This window comes from Telopea speciosissima, unplaced genomic scaffold (genome assembly GCF_018873765.1).
Source record: "Telopea speciosissima isolate NSW1024214 ecotype Mountain lineage unplaced genomic scaffold, Tspe_v1 Tspe_v1.0232, whole genome shotgun sequence".
Lineage (NCBI taxonomy): Eukaryota > Viridiplantae > Streptophyta > Magnoliopsida > Proteales > Proteaceae > Telopea > Telopea speciosissima.
Genome location: NW_025317568.1, coordinates 10,840 through 21,075, shown reverse-complemented (window position 1 = coordinate 21,075; position 10,236 = coordinate 10,840).

Here is a 10,236-nt window from a genome sequence, read left to right as displayed (position 1 = left end):
GGGCATAAGACAATCTCTCCATAGAACTTGTCATCTTATCCGTCACAATTGGCTTGCCAATGACACTCCCAATAGAACTAAGAGCTTCGGGAGACCAGAAATGAAAAGGGAGATTGGGTAAGGATACCCAAACAGAACAGAACATAAGTTTACCTTTTCTAAGCAAACATCTGGACTCCAAGGGCGCAAGATCATTGGTCTTTTTTGAACATACCACGGCCCTCCTTCAAGAACCTTAACTTTGTCATCTTCAAGATTAAATCGGAAAACAAAGATTCCACTCTCTAATAAATTAATATCAACATGACCTGCTATCCTCCACTGTTTTAATAAAACATCTCTTGCAAAAGTAAAGCTTGGCCTTCCACCGATAAAGTGCCCCATAAGGGTATTCTTCCACCGTTCAAGGCCCTTGCTAACCATTACATCTGGACATTTCGCAGCCAGCACCCCATCAATCAACTCTGGTTTCACATAAGAAAGCTTAAAACCATCACCATAAGTCGAAGCAGATGTAGAAAAAAGAGCAGACCAAGGAACAGCAGCCTTCCCCTTCCTCGGATCACTAGCCCCAACTCTCCGCTGAGTACTCTCATCATTTCCAGCCCCTTCTTTTGCAGCAGCCTAGTTCGGACCATGCATCAAACCAACTTCACCGTTATCACCATGCTCCCCCGGAGTAGCCTCTTCAATCCCACCACCAAGAACAGGCCACAACTCCTTTCCCGAGCCATCAAGAGCAGCCCCACCCTTCTCCAAGGTGAAAATCCCCCCACCTCCATTCCCTCCCGGATTGGGAGGGAGAGGAGGACTAGTAGCCGAACCTCACGGCCTGCGGCCATCACCAAGAGCAAACCAAAGCACTCCCTCCCAAAATAGCCGAGCTTCTCTCTCCTCAATCCTTCCTTCGATCGCTATTTTTGTGTATCGATTCTATTCGATTGTTCGATTTTGTTTAAACCAGATCGAGTGGGTGATTTGGGGTTATTTGGGGGCATTTCTGTACTTTTTTTGGGTTGGGATTTTCTAAAAAGTGTCCTTATCCCTTATTAGACATGTGGATGCGATGTTGAGGGTCGTGACCTTCGAATCGATACCTATTTCGGCATATGTTCATTTTCGGTTTAAACTAGACCGAGTGGGTCGTTTGGGTTATTTGGGGGCATTTCGTACTTTTTTGGGTTTGGTATTTTCTAAAAAGTGTCATTATCTCTTATTATACGTGTGGATACGATGTTGAGGGTCGTGACCTTCTAATCGATACCTATTTCGGTATATGTTCATTTTCTGTTTAAACCAGACTAGGTGGGTTGTTTGGGGTTATTTGGGGGCATTTCTGTACTTTTTTTGTTTGGTATTTTCTTAAAAGTGTCCTTATCCCTTATTAGACGCGTGGATGCGATGTTGAGGGTCATGACTTTCGAATCAATACCTATTTCGACATATGTTCATTTTTGGTTTTGGTATTTTTAACATCTGCCCTTATCTCTTATTAGACGTGTGGATGTGATGTTAAGGGTCGAACCTTCAAATCGATACCTATTTTGGAATATGTTCATTTTCTGTTTAAACCAGACCGGGTGGGTCGTTTGGGGTTATTTGGGGGCATTTCTGTACTTTTTTGGGTTTGGTATTTTCTAAAAAGTGTCCTTATCTCTTATTAGATGTGTGGATGCGGTGTTGAGGGTCATGACCTACGAATCGATACCTATTTCGACATATGTTCATTTTCGCTTTAAACCGGACCGGTCGGGTTGGTTGGGGTTATTTGGTGGCATTTTTGTACTTTTTTGGGTTTGGTATTTTCTAAAAAGAGTCTTTATCTCTTATCGACTTGTAGATGCGATGTTGAGGATTGTGACTTTCGAATTGATTCCTATTGCGACATCTGTTCATTTTCGATTTAAACCAGACGGGTGGGTCGTCTGGGGTTGTTTGGGGTATTCTTTACTTTTTGGGTTTGGCATTTCCTAAAAACTATCCTTATCTCTTATTAGACGTGTAGATGTGATGTTGAGGGTCGTGACCTTCGAATCGATACCTATTTTAGTATATTTTCATTTTCGGTTTAAACCTGACTTGGTGGGTTGTTTGGGGTTATTTGGGGGCATTTTTGTACTTTTTTGGGTTTGGTATTTTCTAAAAAGTGTCCTTATCTCTTATTAGACGTGTGGAGGAGATGTTGAGGGTTGTGATCTTCGAATCGATACCCATTTCGGCATATGTTCATTTTCGCTTTAAACCAGACGAGTGGGTCGTTTGGGATTATTTGGTGGAATTTTCTAGGCTTTTTTGGGTTTGGTATTTTCTAAAAACTTCCTTATCTCTTATTAGACGTGTGGATGCGATGTTGAGGGTTGTGACCTTCGAATCGATTCCTATTTCGGCATATGTTCATTTTTTGTTTAAACCAGACCAGGTGGGTCGTTTAGGGTTATTTGGGGGCATTTCTGTACTTTTTTGGTTTTGGGATTTTCTAAAAAGTGTCCTTATCTCTTATTAGACGTGTGGATGCGATGTTGAGGGTCGTGACCTACAAATCGATATCTAATTCGACATATGTTCATTTTTATTTTAAACTAGACCGGTTGGGTCGTTGGGGTTATTTGGTGGCATTTCTTTACTCTTTTGGGTTGGAATTTTCTAAAAAGTGTCTTTATCTCTTATTAGACTTGTAGATTCGATGTTGAGGGTCGTGACCTTCGATCGATACCTGTTTCGGCATATGTTCATTTTCGGTTTAAACCAGACCGAGTGGGTCGTTTGGGCTTATTTGGGGGCATTTCTGTACTTTTTTTGTTTGGTATTTTCTAAAAAGTGTCATTATCTCTTATTAGATGTGTGGAGGAGATGTTCAGGGTCGTGACCTTCGAATCGAAACCTATTTCGGCATATGTTCATTTTCAGTTTAAACCAGACCGGGTGGGTCGTTTGGGGTTCATTGGGGGCATTTCTGTACTTTTTTGGGTTTGGTATTTTCTATAAACTGTCCTTGTCTCTTCTTAAACGTGTGGATGCATTGTTGAGGGTCGTGACCTTCGAATCGATACCTATTTTGGCATATGTTCCTTTTCCGTTTAAACCCGACCGGGTGGGTCGTTTAGGGTTATTTTGGGGCATTTCTGTACTTTTTTGGGTTTGGTATTTTTTAAAAACTGTCCTTATCTCTTATTAGACTTGTGGATGGGATGTTGAGGGTCGTGACCTTCTAATCGATACCTATTTCGGAATATGTTCATTTTTCGCTTAAACTAGACTGGATGGGCCGTTTGGAGTTATTTGGGGGCATTTCTGTACTTTTTTGGCTTTGGTAATTTCTATAAAAGTGTGTTTATCTCTTATTATATGTGTAGATACGATGTTGAGGGTTGTGACCTTCGAATCGATATCTATTTCGATATATCTTCATTTTCAGTTTAAAGCAGACCAGGTGGGTTGTTTGGGGTTATATGGTGGATATTCTGTACTTTTGTGGGTTTGGTATTTTCTAAAAACTGTCCTTATCTCTTATTGGATGTATGAATACAATGTTGAGGGTCGTGATGAACGAATCGATACCTATTTTTCATTTTAAACCAGACCGGTTGGGTCGTTTGGGGTTATTTGGTGGAATTTCTGTACTCTTTTGGGTTTGGAATTTTCTAAAAAGTGTCTTTATCAATTATTAGATGTGTAGATGCAATGTTGGGGGTCGTGACCTTCGATCAGTACCTGTTTCGGCATATGTTCATTTTCGGTTTAAACTAGACCGAGTGGGTCGTTTGGGGTTATTTGGTGGCATTTCTGTACTTTTTTGGTTTGGTATTTTCTAAAAAGTGTCATTATCTCTTATTATATGTGTGGATGCGATGTTGAGGGTCGTGACCTTCTAATCGATACCTATTTCGGTATATGTTCATTTTTTATTTAAACCAGACTAGGTGGGTTGTTTGGGGTTATTTGGGGGCATTTCTGTACTTTTTTTGTTTGGTATTTTCTTAAAAGTGACCTTATCTCTTATTAGACGCGTGGATACGATGTTGAGGGTCATGACTTTCGAATCAATACCTATTTCGACATATGTTCATTTTTGGTTTTGGTATTTTTTAACATCTGTCCTTATCTCTTATTAGACGTGTGGATGTGATGTTAAGGGTCGAACCTTCAAATCGATACCTATTTTGGAATATGTTCATTTTCTGTTTAAACCAGACCGGGTGGGTCGTTTGGGGTTATTTGGAGGCATTTCTGTACTTTTTTGGGTTTCGTATTTTCTAAAAATTGTCCTTATCTCTTATTAGATGTGTGGATGCGGTGTTGAGGGTCATGACCTACGAATCGATACCTATTTCGACATATGTTCATTTTCGTTTTAAACCGGACCGGTCGGGTTGGTTGGGGTTATTTGGTGGCATTTTTGTACTTTTTTGGGTTTGGTATTTTCTAAAAAGAGTCTTTATCTCTTATCAGACTTGTAGATGCGATGTTGAGGATTGTGACTTTCGAATTGATTCCTATTGCGACATCTGTTCATTTTCGATTTAAACCAGACTGGGTGGGTCGTCTGGGGTTGTTTGGGGGTATTCTTTACTTTTTGGGTTTGGCATTTCCTAAAAACTATCCTTATCTCTTATTAGACGTGTAGATGCGATGTTGAGGGTCGTGACCTTCGAATCGATACCTCTTTTAGTATATTTTCATTTTCGGTTTAAACCTCACATGGTGGGTTGTTTGGGGTTATTTGGGGGCATTTTTGTACTTTTTTGGGTTTGGTATTTTCTAAAAAGTGTCCTTATCTCTTATTAGACGTGTGGAGAAGATGTTGAGGGTTGTGATCTTCGAATCGATACCCATTTCGGCATATGTTCATTTTCGCTTAAACCAGACCGAGTGGGTCGTTTGGGATTATTTGGTGGAATTTTCTGTGCTTTTTTAGGTTTGGTATTTTCTAAAAACTCTCCTTATCCCTTATTAGACATGTGGATGCGATGTTGAGGGTTGTGACCTTCGAATCGATACCTATTTTGGCATATGTTCATTTTCGCTTTAAACCAGACCGGTGGGTCGTTTAGGGTTATTTGGGGGCATTTCTGTACTTTTTTGGTTTTGGGTTTTTTAAAAAGTGTCCTTATCTCTTATTAGACGTGTGGATGCGATGTTGAGGGTCATGACCTACAAATCGATATCTAATTCGACATATGTTCATTTTTATTTTAAACTAGACCGGTTGGGTCGTTTGGGGTTATTTGGTGGCATTTCTTTACTCTTTTGGGTTGGAATTTTCTAAAAGTGTCTTTATCTCTTATTAGACTTGTAGATGCGATGTTGAGGGTCGTGACCTTCGATCGATACTGCTTTGGCATATGTTCATTTTCGGTTTAAACCAGACCGAGTGGGTCGTTTGGGCTTATTTGGGGGCATTTCTGTACTTTTTTTGTTTGGTATTTTCTAAAAAGTGTCATTATCTCTTATTAGATGTGTGGAGGAGATGTTCAGGGTCGTGACCTTCGAATCGAAACCTATTTCGGCATATGTTCATTTTCGCTTAAACCAGACCGGTGGGTCGTTTGGGGTTCATTGGGGGCATTTCTGTACTTTTTTGGGTTTGGTATTTTCTATAAACTGTCCTTGTCTCTTCTTAAACGTGTGGATGCATTGTTGAGGGTCGTGACCTTCGAATCGATACCTATTTTGGCATATGTTCCTTTTCCGTTTAAACCGACCGGTGGGTCGTTTAGGGTTATTTTGGGGCATTTCGTACTTTTTGGGTTTGGTATTTTTTAAAACTGTCCTTATCTCTTATTAGACTTGTGGATGGGATGTTGAGGGTCGTGACCTTCTAATCGATACCTATTTCGAATATGTTCATTTTTCGCTTAAACTAGACCGGATGGGCCGTTTGGAGTTATTTGGGGCATTTCTGTACTTTTTTGGCTTTGGTAATTTCTATAAAAGTGTGTTTATCTCTTATTATATGTGTAGATACGATGTTGAGGGTTGTGACCTTCGAATCGATATCTATTTCGATATATCTTCATTTTCGCTTTAAAGGCACTGTGGGTTGTTTGGGGTTATATGGTGGATATTCAGTACTTTTGTGGGTTTGGTATTTTCTAAAAACTGTCCTTATCTCTTATTGGATGTATGAATACAATGTTGAGGGTCGTGATGAACGAATCGATACCTATTTTTCATTTTAAACCAGACCGGTTGGGTCGTTTGGGGTTATTTGGTGGAATTTCTGTACTCTTTTGGGTTTGGAATTTTCTAAAAAGTGTCTTTATCAATTATTAGATGTGTAGATGCAATGTTGGGGGTCGTGACCTTCGATCGACTGCTTTCGCATATGTTCATTTTCGGTTTAAACTAGACCGAGTGGGTCGCTTGGGGTTATTTGGTGGCATTTCTGTACTTTTTTGGTTTGGTATTTTCTAAAAAGTGTCATTATCTCTTATTATATGTGTGGATGCGATGTTGAGGGTCGTGACCTTCTAATCGATACCGAATTCGGTATATGTTTATTTTTTATTTAAACCAGACTAGGTGGGTTGTTTGGGGTTATTTGGGGGCATTTCAGTATTTTTTTGTTTGGTATTTTCTTAAAAGTGACCTTATCTCTTATTAGACGCGTGGATACGATGTTGAGGGTCATGACTTTCGAATCAATACCTATTTCGACATATGTTCATTTTTGGTTTTGGTATTTTTAACATCCGTCCTTATCTCTTATTAGACGTGTGGATGTGATGTTAAGGGTCGAACCTTCAAATCGATACCTATTTTGGAATATGTTCATTTTCTGCTTAAACCAGACCGGTGGGTCGCTTGGGGTTATTTGGAGGCATTTCTGTACTTTTTTGGGTTTCGTATTTTCTAAAAATTGTCCTTATCTCTTATTAGATGTGTGGATGCGGTGTTGAGGGTCATGACCTACGAATCGATACCTATTTCGACATATGTTCATTTTCGTTTTAAACCGGACCGGTCGGGTTGGTTGGGGTTATTTGGTGGCATTTTTGTACTTTTTTGGGTTTGGTATTTTCTAAAAAGAGTCTTTATCTCTTATCGACTTGTAGATGCGATGTTGAGGATTGTGACTTTCGAATTGATTCCTATTGCGACATCCTGCTCATTTTCGATTTAAACCAGACCGGGTGGGTCGCCTGGGGTTGTTTGGGGGTATTCTTTACTTTTTGGGTTTGGCATTTCCTAAAACTATCCTTATCTCTTATTAGACGTGTAGATGCGATGTTGAGGGTCGTGACCTTCGAATCGATACCTCTTTTAGTATATTTTCATTTTCGGTTTAAACCTCACATGGTGGGTTGTTTGGGGTTATTTGGGGGCATTTTTGTACTTTTTTGGGTTTGGTATTTTCTAAAAAGTGTCCTTATCTCTTATTAGACGTGTGGAGAAGATGTTGAGGGTTGTGATCTTCGAATCGATACCCATTTCGGCATATGTTCATTTTCGCTTAAACCAGACCGAGTGGGTCGTTTGGGATTATTTGGTGGAATTTTCTGTGCTTTTTTGGGTTTGGTATTTTCTAAAAACTGTCCTTATCCCTTATTAGACGTGTGGATGCGATGTTGAGGGTTGTGACCTTCGAATCGATACCTATTTTGGCATATGTTTATTTTCGGTTTAAACCAGGCCGGGTGGGTCGTTTAGGGTTATTTGGGGGCATTTCTGTACTTTTTTGGTTTTGGGTTTTTTAAAAAGTGTCCTTATCTCTTATTAGACGTGTGGATGCGATGTTGAGGGTCATGACCTACAAATCGATATCTAATTCGACATATGTTCATTTTTATTTTAAACTAGACCGGTTGGGTCGTTTGGGGTTATTTGGTGGCATTTCTTTACTCTTTTGGGTTGGAATTTTCTAAAAAGTGTCTTTATCTCTTATTAGACTTGTAGATGCGATGTTGAGGGTCGTGACCTTCGATCGATACTGCTTTGGCATATGTTCATTTTCGGTTTAAACCAGACGAGTGGGTCGTTTGGGCTTATTTGGGGGCATTTCTGTACTTTTTTGTTTGGTATTTTCTAAAAAGTGTCATTATCTCTTATTAGATGTGTGGAGGAGATGTTCAGGGTCGTGACCTTCGAATCGAAACCTATTTCGGCATATGTTCATTTTCGCTTTAAACCAGACCGTGGGTCGTTTGGGGTTCATTGGGGGCATTTCGTACTTTTTGGGTTTGGTATTTTCTATAAACTGTCCTTGTCTCTTCTTAAACGTGTGGATGCATTGTTGAGGGTCGTGACCTTCGAATCGATACCTATTTTGGCATATGTTCCTTTTCCGTTTAAACCCGACCGGGTGGGTCGTTTAGGGTTATTTTGGGGCATTTCTGTACTTTTTTGGGTTTGGTATTTTTTAAAAACTGTCCTTATCTCTTATTAGACTTGTGGATGGGATGTTGAGGGTCGTGACCTTCTAATCGATACCTATTTCGGAATATGTTCATTTTTCGCTTAAACTAGACTGGATGGGCCGTTTGGAGTTATTTGGGGGCATTTCTGTACTTTTTTGGCTTTGGTAATTTCTATAAAAGTGTGTTTATCTCTTATTATATGTGTAGATACGATGTTGAGGGTTGTGACCTTCGAATCGATATCTATTTCGATATATCTTCATTTTCAGTTTAAAGCAGACCAGGTGGGTTGTTTGGGGTTATATGGTGGATATTCTGTACTTTTGTGGGTTTGGTATTTTCTAAAAACTGTCCTTATCTCTTATTGGATGTATGAATACAATGTTGAGGGTCGTGATGAACGAATCGATACCTATTTTTCATTTTAAACCAGACCGGTTGGGTCGTTTGGGGTTATTTGGTGGAATTTCTGTACTCTTTTGGGTTTGGAATTTTCTAAAAAGTGTCTTTATCAATTATTAGATGTGTAGATGCAATGTTGGGGGTCGTGACCTTCGATCAGTACCTGTTTCGGCATATGTTCATTTTCGGTTTAAACTAGACCGAGTGGGTCGTTTGGGGTTATTTGGTGGCATTTCTGTACTTTTTTGGTTTGGTATTTTCTAAAAAGTGTCATTATCTCTTATTATATGTGTGGATGCGATGTTGAGGGTCGTGACCTTCTAATCGATACCGAATTCGGTATATGTTTATTTTTTATTTAAACCAGACTAGGTGGGTTGTTTGGGGTTATTTGGGGGCATTTCTGTACTTTTTTTGTTTGGTATTTTCTTAAAAGTGACCTTATCTCTTATTAGACGCGTGGATACGATGTTGAGGGTCATGACTTTCGAATCAATACCTATTTCGACATATGTTCATTTTTGGTTTTGGTATTTTTTAACATCTGTCCTTATCTCTTATTAGACGTGTGGATGTGATGTTAAGGGTCGAACCTTCAAATCGATACCTATTTTGGAATATGTTCATTTTCTGTTTAAACCAGACCGGGTGGGTCGTTTGGGGTTATTTGGAGGCATTTCTGTACTTTTTTGGGTTTCGTATTTTCTAAAAATTGTCCTTATCTCTTATTAGATGTGTGGATGCGGTGTTGAGGGTCATGACCTACGAATCGATACCTATTTCGACATATGTTCATTTTCGTTTTAAACCGGACCGGTCGGGTTGGTTGGGGTTATTTGGTGGCATTTTTGTACTTTTTTGGGTTTGGTATTTTCTAAAAAGAGTCTTTATCTCTTATCAGACTTGTAGATGCGATGTTGAGGATTGTGACTTTCGAATTGATTCCTATTGCGACATCTGTTCATTTTCGATTTAAACCAGACTGGGTGGGTCGTCTGGGGTTGTTTGGGGGTATTCTTTACTTTTTGGGTTTGGCATTTCCTAAAAACTATCCTTATCTCTTATTAGACGTGTAGATGCGATGTTGAGGGTCGTGACCTTCGAATCGATACCTCTTTTAGTATATTTTCATTTTCGGTTTAAACCTCACATGGTGGGTTGTTTGGGGTTATTTGGGGGCATTTTTGTACTTTTTTGGGTTTGGTATTTTCTAAAAAGTGTCCTTATCTCTTATTAGACGTGTGGAGAAGATGTTGAGGGTTGTGATCTTCGAATCGATACCCATTTCGGCATATGTTCATTTTCAGTTTAAACCAGACCGAGTGGGTCGTTTGGGATTATTTGGTGGAATTTTCTGTGCTTTTTTAGGTTTGGTATTTTCTAAAAACTCTCCTTATCCCTTATTAGACATGTGGATGCGATGTTGAGGGTTGTGACCTTCGAATCGATACCTATTTTGGCATATGTTCATTTTCAG